The 14,092-nt window shown below is 40.3% G+C and overlaps 5 non-coding genes across 5 annotated transcripts; all 5 read right to left on the bottom strand.

The window, feature by feature from the left end:
* Positions 1-445: 445 nt before the first annotated feature.
* On the bottom strand, positions 446-564 carry LOC138890809 (5S ribosomal RNA). Its single transcript, XR_011407211.1, has one exon. It is a non-coding gene; the product is annotated as a 5S ribosomal RNA (ribosomal RNA).
* A 674-nt stretch (positions 565-1,238) lies between these two features.
* On the bottom strand, positions 1,239-1,357 carry LOC138890720 (5S ribosomal RNA). Its single transcript, XR_011407122.1, has one exon. It is a non-coding gene; the product is annotated as a 5S ribosomal RNA (ribosomal RNA).
* Positions 1,358-1,898: 541 nt separating this feature from the next.
* On the bottom strand, positions 1,899-2,019 carry LOC138890757 (5S ribosomal RNA). The gene has a single exon (XR_011407159.1). It is a non-coding gene; the product is annotated as a 5S ribosomal RNA (ribosomal RNA).
* A 542-nt stretch (positions 2,020-2,561) lies between these two features.
* Positions 2,562-2,679, bottom strand: LOC138890739 (5S ribosomal RNA). Its single transcript, XR_011407141.1, has one exon. It is a non-coding gene; the product is annotated as a 5S ribosomal RNA (ribosomal RNA).
* Positions 2,680-3,219: 540 nt separating this feature from the next.
* On the bottom strand, positions 3,220-3,336 carry LOC138890818 (5S ribosomal RNA). Its single transcript, XR_011407221.1, has one exon. It is a non-coding gene; the product is annotated as a 5S ribosomal RNA (ribosomal RNA).
* Positions 3,337-14,092: the final 10,756 nt, after the last annotated feature.

Raw genomic sequence — 14,092 nt, 5'->3', positions numbered from 1 at the left:
TTATCTGTTTTACGCGATTCCTACTTTGATTATATGTATTTTTTGCGTGTAAAAGTGTTGACCAATCACAACAAGCCACACTCGGTGATAATATCGCAATTAGAGTACCCGCCATGCCTATTAAACTTGGGCCGCATGGAACGACGACATCGCAACACGACGTTTTGCGGATGCCGCCTTCGAGGCCAAGGCGTAGTGACATGAAAAGTGCAACGGTGCTAAGCCCGTAAGGTCGTGGTCGATAATCGTAATTTTTAAATATTTTCTTTATTTTTATTATCAAATCGTATTTTGCCTTTTTGATCTTTTCCATAACTATCCTCTTTAAATTTTTTATTATTCATGTAAAGAAATTTCGTTTACAATGCGTAAAAATCATTTGTGAATTTATTTGCACTACCGTCGATATATTAAAAGAAATATGATACAAATTTTGCCAAAAAGAGGGATGCAACACGAGGACTTCCTAGGGGGTCACCCATCCTAGTACTACTCTCACCCAAGCATACTTAACTTCGGAGTTTTGATGTGATCCAGTGCGTTAGTGCTAGTATGATCGCATCCGACATTCCTTGCACTCTAAATTCTCTTATTCCCTTTCCTCCTTCCGCTTTAGGTTCGAAAGTGTGAAGCCTTAAAACGGCATAACTTTACGCTCATTTATCCGCCATTCCTGTTAATGCTGGTATGATCGCATCCGACATTCGTTGCACTGTAAATTCTCTTATTACCTTTCCTCCTTCCGCTTTAGGTGCGAAAGTGAAGCCTTAAAACGGAATAACTTTACGCTCATTTATCCGTTTTATGCGATTCCTCTTTTGATTTTATGTATTTTTCGCGGGCAAAGCGTTGACCAATAACAACAAGTCGCGCTCGGCGATAATATCGCAAATAGAGGGCCCGCCATTACTATTAAACTGGGTCGCATGGAACTACGACATCGCAACTCGGCATTTTACGGATGCCGCCTTCGAGGCCAAGGCGTAGTGACATGTCAAGTGCAACGGTGCTAAGCCCGTAAGGTCGTGGTTGAAAATCGTAATTTTTAAATATTTTCTTTATTTTTATTATCAAATCGTATTTTGCATTTTTGATCTTTTTCATAATTATCCCCTTTAAATTTTTTTTATTATTCATGTGAAAAAATATCGCTTACAATGGGTAAAAGTCTTTTGTGAACTTATTAGCTCTATCGTCGATATATTAAAAGAAGTAGGATACAAATTTTGCCAAAAAGAGGCATGCAACACGAGGTCTTCCTAGTGGGTCACCCATCCTAGTACTACTCTCGCCCAAGCACGCTTAGCTTCGGAGTTCTGATGGGATCTGGTGCGTTAGTGCTGGTATGATTGCATCCGACATTCCTTGCACTCTAAATTCTCTTATTACCTTTTATCCTTCCACTTTAGGTGTGAAAGAGTGAAGCCGTAAAACGGCATAACTTTACACTCATTTATCCATTTTACTCGATTCCTCTTTTGATTTTATGTATCTTTCCCGGGCAAAAGTGTTGACCAATAACAACAAGTCGCGCCCGGAGACGATATCGCAATTAGAGGGCCTGCCATGCCTATTAATTTGGGCCGCATGGAACGACGACATCGCAACTCGACGTTTTACGGATCCCGCCTTCGAGGCCAAGGTGTAGTGACATGTCAAGTGCAACGGTGCTAAGCCCGTAAGGTCATGGTTGATAATCGTAATTTTTAAATATTTTCTTTATTTTTACTACCAAATCATATTTTGCCTTTTTGATCTTTTCCTTAATTATTCTCTTTAATTTTTTTTATTATTCATGTAAAAAAATATCTTTTACAATGCGTAAAAGTGATTTGTGAATTTATTAGCTCTACCGTCGATATATTAAAAGAAGTAGGACACAAATTTTGTAAAAAAGAGGGATGTAACACGAGGACTTCCCAGGGGGTCACCCATCCTAGTACTTCTCTCGCGCCCAAGCACGCTTCGCTTCGGAGTTCTGATGGGATCCGATGCGTTAGTGCTGGTATGATCGCATCCGACATTCCTTGCACTCTAAATTCTCTTATTACCTTTCATCCTTTCACTTTAGGTGAGAAAGTGTTAAACCTTAAAATGGCTTAACTTTACGCTCATTTATTCGTTTTACGCGATTCCTCTTTTGATTTTATGTATTTTGCGCGGGCAAAAGCGTTTACCAATAACAACAAATCACGCTCGGCGATAATATTGCAATTAGAGGGCCCGCCAAGCCTATTAAACTGGGCTGTATGGAATGACGACATCGCAACTCGACGTTTTACGGATGCCGCCTTCGAGGCCAAGGCGTAGTGACATGTCAAGTGCAACAGTGCTAAGCCCGTAAGGTCGTGGTTGATAATCATAATTTTTAAATATTTTCTTTATTTTTATTATCAAATCATATTTTGCCTTTTTGATCTTTTCCTTAATTATCCCTCTTTAAATTTTTTTATTATTCATGTAAAAAAACATCTTTTACAATGCGTAAAAGTGATTTGTGAATTTATTAGCTTTACCGTCGATATATTAAAAGAAGTAGGATACAAATTTTGCAAAAAATAGGGATGTAACACAAGGACTTCCCGGGGGTCACCCATCCTAGTACTTCTCTCGCCCAAGCACGCTTAGCTTCGGAGTTCTGATGGGATCCGGTGCGTTAGTGCTGGTATGATCGCATCCGACATTCCTTGCACTCTAAATTCTCTTATTACCTTTCCTCCTTCCACTTTAGGTGCGAAAGTGTGAAGTTTTAAAACGGCATAACTTTACGCTCATTTATCTGTTATATGTTATTCCTCTTTTGATTTTATGTATTTTTCACAGGAAAAAGCGTTGACCAATAACAACAAGCCGCGCTCGGTGATAATATCACAATTAGAGGGCCCGCAATACCTATTAAACTCGGTCGCATGGAACGACGACATCGCAACTCGACGTTTTAAAGATGCTGCCTTCGAGGCCAGGGCGTAATGACATGTCAAGCGCAACGGTGCTAAGCCCGTAAGTTCGTGGTTGATAATCATAATTTTTAAATATTTTTTTTATTTTTATTATCAAATCGTATTTTGCCTTTTTGATCTATTCCATAATTATCCCGTTTAAATTTTTTATTATTCATGTAAAAAAATATCATTTACTGTGCGTAAAAGTCATTTGTGAATTTATTAGCTCTACCATCGATATATTAAAAGAAGTCCGATACAAATTTTGCCAAAAAGAGGGATGCAACATGAGGACTTCCCAGGGGGTCACCCATCCTAGTACTTCTCTCGCCCAAGCACTTAGCTTCGGAGTTCTGATGGGATCCGTTACGTTAGTGCTGGTATGATCGCATCTGACATTCCTTGCATTCTAAGTTCTCTTATTACCTTTCCTCCTTCTGTTTTAGGTGCGAAAGTATGAAGCCTTTAAACGGCATAACTTTACGCTCATTTATCCATTTTACGCGATTCCTCTTTTGATTTTATGTATTTCTCGCGGGTAAAAGCATTGACCAATAACAACAAGCTTCGCTAGATGATAATATCGCAATTAGCGGGCCCGCAATGCCTATTAAACTTGTAACAACCCGACCGATTGTTTTGAGCTCTAACACGTCGTTTAGCAGTTTGGGGCCATGAGCAGTTTAATTTCAGGTATTGTGACTTGTATGCATGGTCGGAATTGAATTCCGGAGAATTCAGAGTTGATTTGGAATGGGAATTCTCATATCGGAAGCTTTAAGTTGAAAGAATTGACTAAGATTGGATTTCAGAGTAAACGACCTCGGAATCGGGATCTGAAGGTTCCAGTAGGTTCGTATGATGATTTCGGACTGGGGCGTATGTCTGGACCGGGTTTTGGAAGACCCGGGAAAGTTTTGGCGCCTATTGTGGAAGTTAGCATTTTGGAAGAAATTCCTAAGTTTGGGTTGAAGTGCATTTCAGTGTTATCGATGTCCGTTTGAGATTTCAAGTTTGGGAGTAGCTCCGTATGGTGATTCTGGTGTTGGGAGCGCGATCGGCAGTGAATTCGGAGGTCCATGGGTCATTTTGGAGTCAGTTGGCTAATGGTAGAAATTTGAAGGTTTTTGAGAAGTTTGACCGGAAGTGGACTTTTTGATATCGGGGTCGGATTCCGATTCCGAAAGTTGGAGTAGGTCCGTAATGTCGAATATGACTTGTGTGCAAATTTTGAGGTCAATCGGACGTGATTTAATATGTTTTGGCATCGAATGAAGAAGTTTGAAATTCTAAAGTTCATTAAGCTTGGACTGAAGGTCGATTCATGATTTTAGCGTTGTTGGATATGACTTGAGGCCCCGAGCAAGTCCGCAATGTGTCTTGGGACTGTTTGGTATGATTGGTTGGGGTCCCGGGGGCCTCGGGTGGATTTTTGGTTAACGAATCGAAAATGGAATTTTGGAAAGGGCTGAAGTTGCTGGTTGTTGGTGTAACCGCACCTGCAAGACTAGGGCCGCAGGTGCGGAGCCGCAAAAGTGGCCCTCGTACCGCAGAAGCGGAAATGGACGGCTAGGCTGGGACCACAGATATAGTTGTTTTGCCATAGATGCGGGACCACATCTGCGGAGGAGAGGGCGCAGAAGCGGAATAGGATGGGAGCCCTAGACCGTAGAAGCGGCGTTTGGTTCACACCTGCGAGACCGCAGAAGCGGTCAAGAGACCATAGGTGCGGAAACGCTGGAGGTAGTGAGGTTCTTTTAAATCGGTGCGAATCAAATGCCGCTTTTGCGGTCCAGGGCTCCCAGCCCATTCCACTTCTACGCCTTCTCCTCCGTAGATGTGGCCCTGTATTTGCGGTCCCAGCCTAGCCATCCATTTCCTCTTCTGTGGTACGAGGGCCGCTTTTGCGGCTCCGCACCTGCTACCCTAGTCTCGCAAGTGCAGTTACACCAGCAACCAGCAACTTCAGCCCTTACCAAAATTCCATTTTCGATCCATAAACCACACAGAATCCACCTGAGGCCCCCGGGACCCAACCAATCATACCAACCAGTCCCAAGACACATTACGGACTAGCTCGAGGCCTCAAATCATATCCAACAGCGCTAAAATCATGAATCGACCTCCAATCCAAGCTTAATGAACTTTAGAATTTCAAACTTCTTCATTCGATGCCAAAACATATCAAATCACGTCCAATTGACCTCAAATTTTGCACACAAGTCATATTTGACATTACAAACCTACTCCAACTTTCGGAATCGGAATCCGAACCCGATATCAAAAAGTCCACTTCTGGTCAAACTTCTCAAAAACCTTCAAATTTCTATCTTTAGCCAAATGACTACAAAATGACCCACTGATCTCCGAATTCACTTCCGATCACGCTCCCAACACCAGAATCACCATACGAAGCTACTCCCATACTCGGAATCCCAAACGAACATCAATAACACTGAAATGCACTTCAACCCAAACTTAGGAAATTTCTTCCAAAATGCTAACTTCCACAATAGGCGCCAAAATGTTCCCGGGTCTTCCAAAACTCGGTCCGGACATATGCCCCAGTCTGAAATCATCATACAAACCTACTGGAACATTCAGATCCCAATTTCAAGGTCGTTTACTCTGAAATCCAATCTTAGTCAATTCTTTCAATTTAAAGGTTCCGAAAAGAGAATTCCCTTTCTAAATCAACTCCGAATTCTCCGGAATTCAATTCCGACCATGCGTATAAGTCATAATACCTGAAGTGAAACTGCTCATGGCCCCAAACTACTGAACGACGTGCTAGAGCTCAAAACGACCGGTCGGGTTATTACATTCTCTCCCACTTAAACATACGTTCATCCTCGAACGTGCTGAGAACTGCGTTGGAGTTGTCCGAAATCACTGTTTAACACCTCGTGCACCTACCCGTGCTACCACAACTTAGTTGAGCACATTAGCTCGATCAATTCTGAAGATATTCCCTTTTACTCAAGCAAATAAGCCTAGAGCCCAATCCCAACATTCGGAATTCTCTGCCAGGCCTATTCCAACATATGCTCACCAAATCAATAACTACACGCAGCACCAAAACATGGCTGCATACCTTAGCTGAATTCACACCTTGCACCATTTTACTCACAGGACCACAATAACATTCTCTTATCCATTTAGTCGAAATTCTATGACCATGATGCTCCCATTGTACCTCATGACATACGTAGGTCTTGCCACACCTCCTTTTTCCTACACCCCCGGAAGTGTGTATAATAGGAGAGTTTTTTCCAACTTAAAGTGACAATCGAAACGGGATTATATTATTTATTAAATTCAGAGTCGCCACTTGGGATATTTATGGTATCCCAAGTCACCGGTTTCAAATCCCGAATCGAGGAAAGATTGACTCTGTATTACGGTCAGCGAACACAGAAATCCGGGTAAGGAATTATGTTAACCCGAGAGAAGGTGTTAGGCATTCCCGAATTCTGTGGTTCTAGCACGGTCGCTCAACTGTTATTATTGGCCTAATTATCTGATTTTAAAACACTTTTAAACCTATGTGCATTTTAACTTTAAACCGCTTTTAATTATTTTTAGGACGATTCAATGTTACCTAAAACATGTCTTTGAACCATGCCACATGAAATGCACCCGCAGTCTGAGACATATTTTATTTAACATTGAGAGATTTGGATTTGGGTCACATGAAATGTGCACCCGAATTTGGGAAGATAAAGTTATTAAAATAACGCGCCTAAAGCAACTACGCGTTTTTAACTTTGCAAGGGCCATGGAAATTCGCTAAATGGCATGCCTCGAATTCTAAGGGTTTTTAAAAGAAATAATTAAACGAGGGCCATACATTTGGGATTTTATTTGGCGCGGCGCACCTCAATTCCAATTTTTTTCTTAAAAAAAAGATTCAAGGCTAATTACTTAAAGGCGTAAGGAGTTCTGATTTATTCTAGGCCAAACTTGTGTTAATGACTCAATAACATACAGGGTTTGGTACGTGAAAATACTGGGCCCTAAATGAAACCCAGCTTGGTAGCCTGGTCGTGGAGGAGGACTGCAATTCACAATTGGGCCCGACATGACAACCCAAAATGCGATCCACCAAATGCATTGAGGCAAATTGCATCGTTAAGAAAATCTTGAATGGAATAATCATTGCTGAAATTTTAATTCAAATGCATTTAAACCTTCCATTTCACACATGAATTCTAAGACAACCTTATATGCACTAATACCTCTTTCACGCACATTATTCGTCAATTACAAAACTCAAAGGCATCCGCCACTTGAATTAAAATCTGATGCAACTATTGCCTTTGAACAAACTTGAATTTCAAATCACTTCTAGAGAAAAACATGATGCACAAGAACTGAAACTGGACAAGAAAATTTACTAATTCCGAAATCAAACACCTACAACCATCTGACAGCCTTATGGATTCACATGACAAGGACACGAGGGTAATATTGATATTCAACAGAGACCCAAACCCCAACTCAGTACCTCATACCTAGTTTCTTCCCATTCAATATTGAACCATCACAATTCAGAATATCACATACAATCCATAGGTTGTTCCCCAAATCATATCTGGACTTAATTAATTACAGGAATTCGGCTATTATTCAATTGTGCAATTCCTAACGCACATCACGAAAGTACAACTGATGACTCATTTAACACATCTTGCATAGGGTCTATAACGTTTGAACCATCTGCACTTCAAAAGAACCACATTCAATTCTAAAGTAAACAGATGACATGTAAAAAACACATGAATCAGAAGAATTTAATAAAGAAAATGAAAATTAGCTATAGGCCATTAGACTACTAGTAGAAACTCCAGAACTTTGTTTCCACTTCATTTCATCAAATCTGCATTTACATTCTTCAGATCTCAAGAGTAATACCTTGATATCGAAAGGGGCAAAGAACAAAGTGAGGAATCAGCAATAGAACAAACAGAAATCAGCACCAGCAACACTCAGTAAACCAATTTCAAACCCTAGAAAATGACGTACAGCAACCCAAGAACCAGTTTCAAACACACAATAACCCAGCAAACATCAAAACCCAACCTCTATCACTAGACCTCAAACCATTTCAAAACCCAAGCCAGCAGAAATTGATTCAGGAAGTGAAGACCTCAAAATGCAAAGCATAAACTCAATAGAACAGTATTTTCTGTCAAAAATTTTCAGCTGTTTTGGTTTTTTTTTTTTTGAATTTTTTTTTTCTATCTCTTTAGCTCTGAAATTTAGAAATCTAAAAATCTGAAAATCTAAAAATCTCCATGTTGAATGCCCGGAAGTATGCCTTTATAGGCAAGGAAATAGGGCAACTAATGTGAAACAGATTTGCACCTTAGTCCCTTTCTCAATTCTCATTTTTGCTTAAAAGTCCTTAAATTACTAACTTGTTGGCCAAGTAAGGCTATTTTGCAGCTTCTAAGAAGCTTCCTCGAGCTGTTAACAAAAGATTCTCTACCCCAACTTCCAAAATTACCCTTTGAGGACCCTGTTTTAACCTTTGGGCCAAGCAGGCATAAGGGTCAATTTAAAAAGCGGCCTCGTTTAAACTATGGGTCCAAACACTATAACCCAATCCACAAACTCCAAGCCATTAATCACTGAGCATTGAGGCTCAGATGAACGAGGCTACTTGGGCCAAAAGCAAGAAGAAGAAAACAAGGGAGGAAGAGAATTGAGTCCAAAGAACTCAACTGATTCACACAAAAAACGACTTAATTATCCTAGCAACAGTTATGAACCAAACAAACGATTCAAACAAGATAAATAAACTACTTAAACAGCACATGGCTCCAATTACTTCTAACTAACTAATCCAAACGGGTTTTAAAAGAAATGATACAGAGGAGGAAAATACCTACTGACTAAATGGAAGCATGCCTCTCTCGAATAGACTCATCGGTTTGGATCTTGCATGAATCTGATGAAACTTCAAAATAAGTTGAAATTCGGGCTAGTCGCTCATCCTCATAGAGAATAGTTGACTAGCATGGGTTTTGACCCATTAACAGTCCAAGAAGTGACTCCGGCACCAGACTTGGTTTTGGGCTGCGAAAACTTGGACTCCGATTCAAGATTCGAACGAAACTAGGGTGGTTCGAAGGAAAATAATTAGAGATTGGGAAAGAGGGGATGAAAGAGGTGGGGTCGGGGGCTGGGTTATGACGGGTTCTGGGGGAATTTTATTTTGGGCCCAAGGAATTTTAAACAAAATGTCCCAAAACCAGGTTGCTCTCTCAATTTTTCTTCTTTTTTCTTTTCTTTCCAAAATCTTTCCTTTTCAAATTTAAAATATAAAACCCAATTAATCCCTAAACAAAATTATCCTACCACATTAAACTAATTAACTCTAACTAATAATTACCACAACTAATTAAAAACCAAATTTAAGGAAAATTACAATAATTCAAAATTAAACTTAAAAGCGCAAAAATAAACTATTTTTTGTGATTTTTTCCATTTTATAGAACAACTAATTTGCTAATTAGTCTAACAAATGGAAAATTAAATCCTAAATGCAAATACAACATATGTATTTTTTTTATTTTTCATTAATTAAATAAAGTAAACATGCACAAATAAATGCAAACAATTGACAGAAAAATGCCATAAGAATCCACAAAATTGCAAACAATGGAAAAAATTATTTTGTTTTGAACTTATGGGAGTAATTCATATAGGGCAAAAACTCACGTGCTCATAGGTCTTGCTCTAACTCTTATAATATCTCCATGATGGAAGAGTGTGTAGAAATTTATATCCAACTGCTGAATCAATAAATCATTGGGTATATACAGAACTGCTCAGGCAATAAGCCATCCCGGACATGATCAAAGTTTCATATGATGCCACAATGTGCTAATAGGCTACCAATTCAAACGTGATACAAAGAAAAACGAACTGTGAAAAGGAAATCCAATTGCCCCGCTTGCGAATCATACATGCGACGCGGTCAACATAATTAAACAAATACCTCACTCACGAATCATACCTGTGATGCAGGAACACAGCTAATATGAGTTTTCCTCAGAAAAATAGGAAACAAAACACATAAAAATAGATATGGGGAACTGTACTCAACATCACACTGTTGCGGCGTGCAACCTAATCCAAATAACATACCCATGGCGGCGTGCCACCCGATCCACACATAGAATTCGCATCAGGAGATATACATCGAGCTAAATTGCTCATTACAACAAAATACTGAATATCGGTCACAAGCATGCTAAGTGCATAATACCATCCCTGGGGAGACAGATAGTGCCATAGGCTACAAAACTCAAGCACAACTGAGGTGCGATATATGTTCTGAAGCTAAAGAGCCCTCCTACTCTCATATCACCATTGCTACGCAGAACCTCAATATATAAGAAAATTATCGAGCCGTTCATAACTCACATGGCACAATATAGCATTACATGAAATAGCCGACGATGAAATAACATCCCATGTCTGAATACTCCTCCATAAGGAGCGCTATGCTGAAATGAACACATTCGGCCTGATATAAGGCCCATATTCACATTTAAATCCATCCACAGACCTCAAGCTGATTCTGATCGCACTGAACTAGGCTAATAACCTTTCAAAGGTCCATAATAACTCCTTTTTTCTCATAACAGATAAGAACAACCATCATAACCAGAGTAATCCTCCACAGTCCACAACCCAATAAACCGAGTGCCCTTCAGGCATCAATTCTCAATTAATGATACCACCACTATCTTCATACTTGGTTTAAATTTTTCAATCAATCAAGTGACTATATGCCACACTTATACAACCTTCCCGCGGGACACACTCCCATGACCTTCCGCACCATATAACAAGTCTGCACATCCTCACCACCGTCCATACCATGCTATAAAGCAAATCAAGAATCCGCAAATCAATACATGGAGTCTCTTATACAAGGCACTGATCTCTAGTGATGCTGAAGACAATACCAACTTACCTTAAACTTCCAAACTCCTATCTTGCTCATCCGAGCTCGCGACATTCTCGCCAACATTGAACCCGCAACCTTGATCCTCACTTTCAGATTTCATACTGCTCACTGCAACCAACGTGCCAATATACGATAGAATACGATTTTTCATCATAACTCCGGAACCACTAATAGATTAAGACTTCATCAAAAAAACCTTTCACTTAACTCACTTTAGGGGAACCATAGCAACACACGGTAAATTCTCATAACCGTAGAATATGCAAATCTCTAAGTAGTGGTCTAAGCCACAATAGCCCTTTCGGGATCCGCCTCCACATAACAGGAGTAGAATGCTTCTGAATAACATCAATTACGGCAGCCGACAAGCCTCACACGTTCCGTCACAATCGCTTGCATAACTTGATCACGCTGAAAGGACTAATCATTACCACCAATATGCCAACTCAACTATGGCTAACCAATCTATCTTTTTCCAATTTATCCTTGATTGCCTATTTCTAATAACTCCATTCAACACATAACACACTCCATCCGCACTCATCCCGAGTGACCTTGAATCACAAGACCATGTTGTCTCAAATTCCACAAACCATTTCATACCTCTCAAATGCTAAACTACAAGTCAAAACATCATAGAACATTCTGGGCCTCTTCTCATAAGCTGCTACAAAGCTTGATTCTTAACCGTACCTATAGGCTTGAAATCATTAGGCACCACACTTTACCCCTTTGAATCCATTCGGTCCGTTGTTGAGATCCACCCGCTCTGACTTGGCCCCGAATATAATCAACTCCATGAATACCTTCTCAACGAAGCACCCGACAAAATCACTTCCCTTGAAACCCGCACCTACATAAGGCATAAATCCTGAATCCTTCCCCAAGTCTGAACGTGAGCCAATAAGGCCAACCATAGCACACCTTTAACAATTCTTTTTTCTCAAATTACCACTTATGTTCTTTTCCCGTAGCTAAAATAACCCATCAATATGCTAATAACCAGAAACCTCGCAAGTAGTTAACCATGCAACCCAATCATAGGCGGTGGGACTCTCCCACTTAGCTCGAAGCCACTATTACACAACTCTGGAATCTACCAGGATTCTTTATCTCTTATTAACATAACCTTGTACAATCAACCGCCAAAATTCTCGGAATCTTCCTGTAAAACCCTTTTATACTCTGAATCGTCAACCACATTTGCACGACCGATCTCTTTATTCTACCAATAGAATTCTTTGCAGAAGCCTCGCCAAACACGCGATCGCTAACTTGCTCACAGGGAATAACCCACCTGTGTAAATCACTTCCCGACATCTTCCAATGCTGTTGCACGGGGTACAATCACTACGACATCAATAACCCATCCTGAGTCCGAGCTCACTCTCTAGCTGCACAAGTCCATTCACCCCTCATGAACATCAAATAAATGTACGGCAACATCCTTCTAATTCAAAGTTATGTGGTATCCTTCTTCATTTCAAGCAGATCCTTCCCATTATATCAAATCTTCTGTCGCATAATAGCCCATACTTCAACTTAAATCCGTAGACCCCAATCACCAATCACTAAAATTACCAAATCATTCCAAACTCTCCTTAAGGTGCGTAGTCATCCTACCATAAAGCCCACACACAACTCTGCCACTCTCCTACTTTGGCGGAACTCACCCCTTTAATCGACTACTCGACTTTTGCTTCTTCTAACTGGCCTTCTAGAAATTTTAATCACCGCCTGACACTCCCCACATGTCCTTTCTCATCCTTAAATAAAATCTATCATCGCAGCACTTGAACCCTCAAATCGATACTAGCCTAAAACTTTTCCAAAGAAAATCTATCTCGAGCCGTCAACATTAGAAACACTGATTCAATCCTGAACCACCGTACCCCGCGATTTCTGACAGTCGTTCTCCCATATTATTTCATAATATCTTACCCCAAAGGCAAATTCCAGAAGACCATAACACCGGCGAACTTAACACATACAATCAAGGACGACGACTCTACATCGCAGATGAAAATTCCACCACGCTCGAAAATACCAAGTCTCATTACTCCATCACCCCAAATATGGACATTTATAGGCCAATCGTTTTTCCTTCACCGGAAATGAAATATCAGATCTCTGAATCGTGCACTGAGTAGACTTCCTTTCAAATTATTCACCGCCCCAACACATCAGCAAGTATCCTACTATCAAGTCAATACTGTGCGATAACCCATCATGAGAAATCATAGCGATCTATGCATAGTCTCAACGCTCTCAAGAATTATTGATCTGAAATGACAAGATATCCTCCTGCAAGGCAACGACAATAGCCCAATCAACAATACCGGGAAAAATATCCCGCACCACATCTGTAGTGCCATTACCATCCTTCAATTCTCGATTTATAACCAGTGGTTCGCATCGCGTAAGATTGAGTACGAAGGAAACAAAGTCATAAGCCTCAAGGAATCAAATCGCACGATGAGGAATCAAGAAGGGAAGTACTCCTAACAGCCCTGTATCCTCCCGAAGATAAGTACAGACGTCTCTGTACCGATCCGTGGGACTCTACTAGACTTGCTCATGACTCATGAGACCTAAGGGAACCTAGTGCTCTGATACCATGTTGTCACGACCCAAAATCCACTAAGGGTCGTGATGGCGCCGGACACCGCTATCAGGCAAGCCAACCAAGATACTTAATTAAATTCTCGTTTTAATAATTTTGAAAAATATGATTTTCCTTCAATTTTACCAGTAAAAGATAATCGTTTCAAATCAAATATAAATGTTAAGAAGTTAATACAAGATACCCCATAATCATCCCAGAACCCGGTATCACAAGTGCATGAGCATTCACTAGGAATGAAATAAAATACAGTAACTCTCCGGAATACAAGTGGACAGAAATGACAATACAGTACAATAATCTGAAGGAGACTCTTCTGTCTATAGTTGTCTCGATAAATGTAACTCACCTGAGTCTCTGTATCAACCATGCCGTTATGCCACTTGCCACACATAAACCTGTGCAACAAAAATGCACAGCAAGTGTAGTATGAGTACGAAAACAACGTGTACCCAATGAGTATCCCGTCTAATCTCGAAGAAGTAGAGATGAGAGGTCGACTTCGACATTTACTAGTGGTCCAATGGTAATATATTATTAATG

This window comes from Nicotiana sylvestris, chromosome 4, assembly GCF_000393655.2.
Source record: "Nicotiana sylvestris chromosome 4, ASM39365v2, whole genome shotgun sequence".
In the NCBI taxonomy this organism is placed as follows: Eukaryota; Viridiplantae; Streptophyta; class Magnoliopsida; order Solanales; family Solanaceae; genus Nicotiana; species Nicotiana sylvestris.
This window is presented reverse-complemented; position numbering and strand designations above follow the sequence as displayed.